The 9,249-nt window shown below is 39.6% G+C and overlaps 1 pseudogene; it reads right to left on the bottom strand.

The window, feature by feature from the left end:
* Positions 1–212: 212 nt before the first annotated feature.
* Positions 213–8,998, bottom strand: LOC120126449 (annotated as a pseudogene).
* Between the last annotated feature and the right edge of the window lie 251 nt (positions 8,999–9,249).

Below are 9,249 nucleotides of genomic sequence, written 5' to 3'. Positions count from 1 at the left end.
AAAGTGAGATCAGATGGCTTTAGATTTGATTCTAGTGTTTGGCGGAAAACAAGTAATGAAGATTTCACTGTTTTAGTAATGAATGGAAGAAACAATGACCAAATGAATCACCCAAGCTCATAATCTGCCAGAATTTTACTTAGTTGTGAAAGATGCAACAAATGGCCAACCTTTACAACATAATCTAAATGACAAATTGTATCTTTGTGTTCAATTATTATTTCAATTTGGTCACTTCTTCTCCCACACTGCGTAGTTATTCCCAGAGGTAGCAAGCTGGTAGTTGGAAGGAACAAGGTTTCCAAGATCCATCTTTGGTCCGATCTTCATTATGATTTTGCCATCAATGGCTGCCATATAAAGTTCAGATTCCGAAGCCACAATATTAGCTGTGCTTGTGCTTTGAATCCCATTCCTGTTCCTGATTTCCACCAGTTTATTGATCTCGTCTTCCAAACCACAATCGAAGAAATGATCACAAAACTGCAGTGCAAGAAAACAAAAATTTCCAAAATCTGAAAAAAAAAACGGTTCCGAGATGAAAATGGAAAGTGCAAAGTGTAAACTTACTATGGAGGGGATGCCGGGATGGGTTAGAATATAAGCATATCCTTGCATTATTTTATCAGCTAGGAATGGCCATTGGTTTTTTGTGGATCCAGTGTCATGGTTGTCTATGAAAGATACTGCATTTTGAGGTAAGAGTCCAATCAGTCCAGGAGGTTTCCCGTTGGAGTCCTTCAGTCTCCATAACTTCCCTTGCACGGCATCGTTCAGAATCCCTTTTGTGGTGAAATCGAACACTGCCACGACGCCTCCGGCGGCTTCGATCCAATCTTTCAAGTCAGCACGAAGCAAATCTTCTTTTCCTTCGTTTAACTGTTCCCATTTCTCCCCGACGGCAAAGTCAGGTGAAGTTCGGTTGTTGAGAGAATGATGCAGGCTCACGTGGATAAAGAGTGTGCTTGTGTAATGCCATGCATATGCATGCAGCTCATGCATGTCCAGGTTCTAGAAGTTAGTCTAGAAGCTAGGTTGTTATGAGTTTGTTAGTTAGTTAGGAGGTTTTCTGTGTTGCTAAGGCTGTGTATAAAAACAGTATTGTATACTGTGTTGAGAAGACTTCTTGTGAACGAAACAATGAATTAAAGAACTCTTTCCTTGCATCTTGAAACAAGTCCTGCAATATTCCAATATGGTATCATTCGCCAAAAAGATCCTGGTTCATTTTTCTTTCGCTGAAGCTGTTATGGCTTGCTGACTTTATTTTGTTTTCTTCCGCTGCATGGAAGAGGAGGAGAAAATGCCATCGGCATCTTCGGCAGTGGCAATGGCTGCTAAACCGGTGTCGTTCACTACCAGCTTGGATCCAGCGAATTCCGTTGAATTCTTGGAGAAGGTTTTCGATTTCATTGCAGAAGTGAGAGGATTGGACGCGTGGCGGGAGGAGCTGACGAGTTTGGTGGAAGATCCGAGGATAATATACATTGAGGAAATAATTTTCCCGTCGTTACCGCCGTTCACTGATCAGAAACCGACGGCGGTTGCTGAGAGTGATCATGAAATGGAACCGCCGGAGGCCTTGAAGGAACAAGTGAAGGAATTGTTAAAATCGTGGTGCAAGATGATTCTAGAGCTTGGAAGAGGATGTAGAGATGTTTTGCAGCAAACGGAACAAGTGAAGGAATTTTTGGAATCGAAAGTTACTGAGGATTCATTTATAGTTCAGAAGCTTGGTGGTCCCGTGGCTAAGGTCTCCAGTCTGTTGAATTTCTTGAATGAGTTCTTGCCTCAGGAACATGATCCTATTCACGCTTGGCATGTTATCTTCTTTGTTTTCATCCTTGCACTTTCAGCTCAAAATTTGAATGGTGCGCATGATGTATCGGCACCACCAGTAAAGAAAGTACTTGTTCATCCTCCTAGCGCAAGCCGAATCCAGCTCCCTGATGGAAGACACTTGGCTTATCGTGCAATGGGTGTTCCAGTGGACAAAGCTAGATTTTTCTCTTATTGCACCGCTATTTCTACATAGTAGTATAGTTCTTTTGTGTGTTTAATTTTGTATTCATTTTGTTGCTTTTGTTGCTTCTATCTCAAAGTGTCATGGAACTTGAAAGTTTCATAGCCAAGAGTCCATAAAAAAATATGTCAAGAAACCTTGTAAAAGAGGGTCAAGAATAAAGAAATGAAGGTGAATAAGAAGAACGAAAGGAAGCATCAGCACTTTCGATTCAAAGTGAACGGAAGTAAGCATCGGCACTTTCGATTCAAGAAGAACGAAAGGAAGCACCGGCACTTTCGATTCAAGTGAACGGAAGGAAGCGTCAGCACTTTCGATTCAATTGTTCATCTTTTCATCAAGAAGGTTGAGAAAGCAGGGAGAATGTTGAGAGAATGATGCAGGCTCACGTGGATAAAGAGTGTGCTTGTGTAATGCCATGCATATGCATGCAGCTCATGCATGTCCAGGTTCTAGAAGTTAGTCTAGAAGTTAGGTTGTTATGAGTTTGTTAGTCAGCTAGGAGGTTTTCTGTGTTGCTAAGGTTGTGTATAAAAACAGTATTGTATACTGTGTCGAGGAGACTTCTTGTGAACGAAACAATGAATTAAAGAACTCTTTCCTTGCATCTTGAAACAAGTCCTGCAATATTCCAATATCGGTCCATGTAGATTTTGGTTATGTTTGGGGCATACCCTTTCACGAAATTGAAACGCCATCCATCGAATCCGATTTCAGTCTTTATCCAATTCAACTAATCGGATAACTCGTTCTGTACCCTCGCATTGAGATTATCGATATCCAGGGCAGGTTCATAGGGCATTCCGCTGTCGAGATTCCCCGTGCCATCGGAGTAGGTTATATCGTCTCGGCAAATGAATGATGGTCCCCAATCTATAATATCATCAGAAGTTCCACCATCGAAAATGCCGTATATACCCCTGCTATCTTACCTCTCGGTTGTTCTATGATTTATCACATTGTTAGCAACGCATTTGACTCTCTTTTGATGGAAAGAATCGATCAACGACTTCAATTCAGCCTGAGATCCATACACTGATGCATCGAGATCTTATAGCCTACCCGGTAAGTATCATAAACATATTCATATACAGTCAAAAGATTGCTAATTCAACAAACACAAAGCCTGCAACATTCATGGAATCATTCACGTCATTTAACATATATATATATATACATACATATATATATATATACTGTAGAGGTGTAAATTGAAATCGAGCCAAGTCGATTCCGAATAGTGGCAAGTTTGAGCCTCATCAAGCATAATTCAAAACTCGGGACTCGATACACTAAGTTCGATCGAACATCAATTTTCAAGTTAGGAACTCGACTCGAGATATAATCGAGCTCGAGCTTGAGTAAGCAAGTTCGATTTTTGTACTGTGGGGACCAACTGACTGGGAGGGTGGTGGGAGCCAAACATGAGTTGTTAGGGAAAACGGGTTATTTCCCACACGAATGTAGCCTTAAAATTGACCTAAAATGTCAAGATTAAAACCACCAAATGTTGCACAACGGATAAACCTGTCAAACTATTGAATATTGAAACACAATGGGAAAAAATCGAATAAAAACAATAAAGGAGAGAACACACCAAATTTACGAGGTTCGACGAGAATATCGTCTACTCCTCGGGCACCACACCGGATGATAACTTCATTATATCGCCAATATTACAACAAATGAAATTATTTAGAATTCCCAAAGTGGGAGAATGAAGAATACAAGAGGAAGAGAGAACTTGTTTTTGGGATGATTTCTAATGGAAATACTTAGGCCTATTTATAGTTGAGTTTTAAGAACAATATGTTCAAAGTTTGGCCACCTACCAAAGAATTTTCCAATATGTACAAGTTAGCCACCAAATATGAAATTCACATGTTCAAAGTTTGGCCACCAACCAAGATGAAATTTCCAATAAGTTGGCCACCAACCAAGATGAAATTTCCAACTTGTCATCTTAATTTCTAGACAAATCTAACAAATCTCCACCTTGGCTTGAAATTACCAAGCCTACTCAACTTCTTCAACTCCCAAAATTTGTAGTGCCTCTAATTGCGCTCATAAGCGCCACACACCCGAAGGTGTTCATACTTTCAGGATGTTAATCAAGTTCAAATAATGATTGAACTTGATTACTGTTACCACCTTGGTCATCATATCTGCAGGATTTTCTGATGTCGCAATTTTCTGAAGTAGAATCTTTCCTTCTTCAAAGATCTCCCGCACAAAGTGATACCTCACGTCGATATGCTTAGTCCTTGAATGGTAGACTTGATTTTTCGCTAAGTGAATAGCGCTCTGACTGTCACAATAGATACTAATGTGACTTTCAATAACTCCCAAGTCTTTCATCAACCCGTTAAGCCAAATTGCTTCCTTTACAGCCTCTGAAACTACCATGTATTCTTCCTCTGTAGTAGATAAGGCCACCGTAGATTGCAATGTAGACTTCCAACTTACTGGGGCTTTAGCAAGAGTAAACAAATACCCAGTAGTTGATCGACGCTTATCCAAATCACCATCATAATCGAAATCAGCATATCCAACCACACACTGACAAAGTGCTTCATCCTATTCAAAAACTAAACCAACATCCACGGTTTGTTGGAGATACCGTAGAATCCATTTCACAGCTTGCCAATGTCCTTCTCCAGGATCATGCATGTACATGCTCACAACTCCAACTGCTTGTGAAATGTCAGGACGCATACACACCATTTCATACATCAAGCTCCCAACTGCATTAGCATATGGAACTTTTTCTATATACACTCGCTCTTCGTTAGTTTTAGGAGATAATTGAGAACTAAGTTTCAAATGAGAAGCTAATGGGATACTTACATGTTTGGTATTTTCATTCATGCTAAAACATTGTAATATCTTTCTCAGATACTGCTTTTGTGTTAAACAAAGCTTCTCTCTCTGTCTATCTCTGCATATCTCCATACCAAGAATCTTCTTGGCCTCACCTAGATCTTTCATCTCAAACTCTTGATTCAACTGAGCCTTTAATTTGTCTATCTCCTTTTGACTCTTCGAAGCGATCAACATATTGTCAACGTACAATAGAAGATAAATGAAAGATCCATCTTTGAGATTTTGCAAATACACACAATGGTCATATTTGCTTCTAGTATACTTTTGCCTCCTCATAAAGCTATCAAATCGCTTGTACCATTGCCTCGGAGATTGTTTCAATCCCTATAGCGATTTGTTCAGCTTACGAACCCATTTCTCACAACCACCATCTTTGTATCCTTCTGGCTGAGTCATATAGATCTCCTCTTCTAAATCACCGTGCAAGAAAGCCTTCTTTACATCAAGTTGAGCTAACTCCAAATTCAACTGTGCTACCAAGGCCAATAATATTCTAATGGAGGAATGCTTCACAACAGGGGAAAATACTTCATTGTAGTCGATTCCCTCCTTTTGAGCGTAGCCTTTAGCTACCAACTATGCCTTGTAGCGAACATCTTTCTTGCTATGAGATCCATCTTTCTTTACAAATACCCACTTGCATCCAATGGCTCTTTTACCTTCCGGTAATTGTGCCAGTTTCCAAGTATTGTTCTTTTGGAGAGATTACATTTCTTCAACCATGGCACTTTTCCACTTATCACTTTGCAAGCTTTGTATTGCTTCTTGGTAAGTGATAGGGATATCATCATCAACAAATAGAAGAGCATAGGCCACCATATCAACAAATCGAGTAGGTCTACGAATTTCTCTCATTGGCCTTGTAACTACAAGTGGTTTTGGTGTCTCCAATGATTCTTGGGTTTGAACCTCTTCATCTTCTGATTCTTCTATTGGAGTTAAAGAATCAGCTGCATCAACTTCTGAGATCATCGTCTACTGAAACTCCACCTGTTTTGGAGTATGCTCCACCTGCTGTGGAGTACTACTTGTCTGGACAGCTTTACTTGTTACCTTCTTTACTAGGGCAGATTCATCAAAGGTAACATTTCTGCTACAAATTATCTTCTTGGTGTCTAAACACCAAAGGCGGAATCCCTTCACTCCATGGGTGATTCCCATAAAGAGAGCCTTCTTTGCTCTCGGATCAAACTTGGATTCCTTCACATGATAATAAGCAGCGGATCCAAATACATGTAAGGAATCATAATCAGTAGCAGGTTTTCCAGACCATACCTCCAATGGTGATTTTCCTCCTATCGCTGATGACGGCAAACGATTGATGAGATGGCCAACATATGTCACAGGCTCAGCCCAAAATGCCTTGCCTAACCCAACATTAGATAACATACATCGAACTTTCTCCAATAGTGTTCGATTCATACGCTCTACCACCCCATTCTGTTGTGGTGTATGTCTAACAGTGAAGTGTCAAACAATACCATACTCATGGCAAACGTCAAAGAATGGGTCACTTTTATATTCCCCTCCATTTTCCGTCCTAAGACATTTGATCTTTCTACCAGTCTGGTTCTCGATCATATTTTTCCATTTCAGGAAAATTTGAAGCACTTCATATTTAGACTTCATCGGATACACCCAAACTCTTCTGGAAAAGTCATCTACAAAAGTTACAAAATAATGTTTTCCTCCCAAAGATGATGTCTTTGAAGGACCCCATACATCTAAGTGAATATAATCTACAATACCTTTTGTATTATGTATAGAGGTGTCAAACTTCACTCTCTTCTGCTTTCTCAGAACACAATGCTCGCAAAAGTTTAATTTGCAAGCCTTTGCACCTTTCAACAATCCTTTCTTTGCCAGAATTTGCAAGGATTTCTCTCCGTCATGTCTCAACCTCATATGCCACAACTGGGTTGCGTCCAAATCATCACCTCCGGAAGATGCTGCAACTGCTCCAATAATTGTACTACCTTGGTAGTAATACAAATTATTTTTCCTGATGCCCTTCATCATCACAAGTGCGCCATATATGACTTTTAAAACTCCATCTCTCATAGTGACTACTGAGCCTTTGGATTCCAAGGCTCCCAACGAGATGAGATTTTTCTTCAAACTGGGCACGTATCAGACATTCGTCAGAACTCTGGTTGATCCATCTTGATTCTTCAATCGAATTGAACCTATCCCAACAGTTTTACAGCCATTATCATTGCCTATATAAACAACTCCTGCATTTAGTTCCACTAAATCGGAGAACCACTCCCGATTAGGGGACATATGATAAGTGCAACCCAAATCTAATATCCACTCATTGGAATAGAATGTTGTTAATGAAGCAACCAATGATATGTCAGAGTCATGTACATCATGCTCTGCAACACATGCATCTGGAGCAGCTTTTCCTTTCTTCTTCAGCTTCGTACAATCTTTCTTCCAATGACCTTTCTCATGACAAAAGGCACATTCATCTTTTTCAGTCTGGACTTCGACTTTGATCTCCCTCTCCACTTTGGCTTTTGACTTTTCGAGCGACCTCTTGCCACCATGGCCTCCGCTGCTTCGTTCTTTCTCTCCTTCTTGGTTTTCTTCCTGAGTTCATAACTATACAAAGCAACAGTTACATATTTAAGGGTAACATTATCCTTACCATGAAGTAACGTTATCTCAAGGTGCTCAAATTCATCTGGAAGAGATGACAACAATATCAAATCCAAATCTTCATCTTTGAAGGTTTCATCCATGCCCAATAAGTCTTCCACTGGCTTATTGAACGCAGTGATGTGTTCATTCATACTGGTGCCTGGTTGATAATCAAATCTGAACAATTTTTCTACATGTGGAGACGATTCTGAGAGCTTTTCTTCAGGAATTTTTCCTCTAAAGCTTTCCATATCTTACTTGCAGAAGTCTCGTTTTTGTAGGCATACTTCTACTCCCTGAAAAGACAAGATCGAATCATGCTGCACGCCAAACGATTAATTGTTCCCCATTCTTTCTCCTCCATATATTTGGGCCTTTCTTCCTCAATGGTGATGTCTAGACCTTGTTGGAATAAAGCATCTAACACCTTGCCTTGCCACATGCCAAAATGATCGGGTCCATCGAACAACTCCACCGAGAAATTTGCATTTGACATCACCCTCCTCACCAGTCCAGATGAAGAGCTTGATGTCTCAACTGATCCATATTTTGGCATTTTAATTCTAACGAACAATATTCAATATCACGAACTGTATCTTTTCAGCAACGGAACCACCAGGATAACCTCAACCGAAGCTCTGATACCAATTGATAGGGAAAACGGGTTATTTCCTACACGAACGTAGTTTTAAAATTGATCTAAAATATCAATATTAAAACCACCAAAGGTTGAACAGCAGATAAACCTGTAAAACTATTGAATATTGAAACACAATGGAAAAGAACCGAATAAAAACAATAAAGGAGAGAATACACCAAACTTACGAGGTTCGACGAGAATATCGTCTACTCCTCGGGCACCACACCGGATGATAACTTCACTATATCGCCAATATTACAAGAAATGGAATTCTTTAGAATTCCCAAAGTGGGAGAATGAAGAATACAAGATGAAGAGAGAACTTGTTTTTGGGATGATTTCTAATGGAAATACTTAGGCCTATTTATAGTTGAGTTTTAAGAACAATATGTTCGAAGTTTGGCCACTTACCAAAGAATTTTCCAATGTGTACAAGTTACCCACCAAATATGAAATTCACATGTTCAAAGTTTGGCCACCAACCAAGATGAAATTTCCAATAAGTTGGCCACCAACCAAGATGAAATTTCCAACTTGTCATCTTAATTTCTAGACAAATCTAACATGAGTAACACCGGCGTCGGCAATATCAAAAACGGAGTTCTGGAGAAAGTCGTACCATCCACCAGCTTTCTTCTATGATTCCCAGTTAAAACCCTGAAAAAGAAAAACAATCCAAATTCAAAGACCCAATCATCAAAATCATGTTTTTAACATTCAATCATAGCTGAAGAAGAGAGAGAGAGGAATACCTGGAACAATAAGGTGGAGGTGGAAAAAGGGGAGAAGAAAACGAAGAAGACAAAGATGAAGCAAAGTTAGTTTAACTTATTTTCCTTTTGTTTTGTTTTGTGTGACCTTTGGAGCAGAGCAGCTGAGGGTTTTAAACTATCTCTTGTATGGTATTCGTCAGCTTATTTTGGGGGTTTTTAGCCATTTACGCGTAATTGATGCTTTACGGAGTTGGGAAGTTATTGGTTGGAGGAAGATGATGAATATCAACTTTTGAATTCCCACTCGGTTTTATTTCGGGAAATTTTAACATTTTTGCGTGTTG

Source organism: Hibiscus syriacus, unplaced genomic scaffold, assembly GCF_006381635.1.
Source record: "Hibiscus syriacus cultivar Baekdansim isolate YM2019G1 unplaced genomic scaffold, ASM638163v2 tig00110458_pilon, whole genome shotgun sequence".
In the NCBI taxonomy this organism is placed as follows: domain Eukaryota; kingdom Viridiplantae; phylum Streptophyta; class Magnoliopsida; order Malvales; family Malvaceae; genus Hibiscus; species Hibiscus syriacus.
The sequence above is the reverse complement of the archived record's forward strand: the minus strand, read 5'-3'. Positions and strand labels throughout refer to the sequence as shown.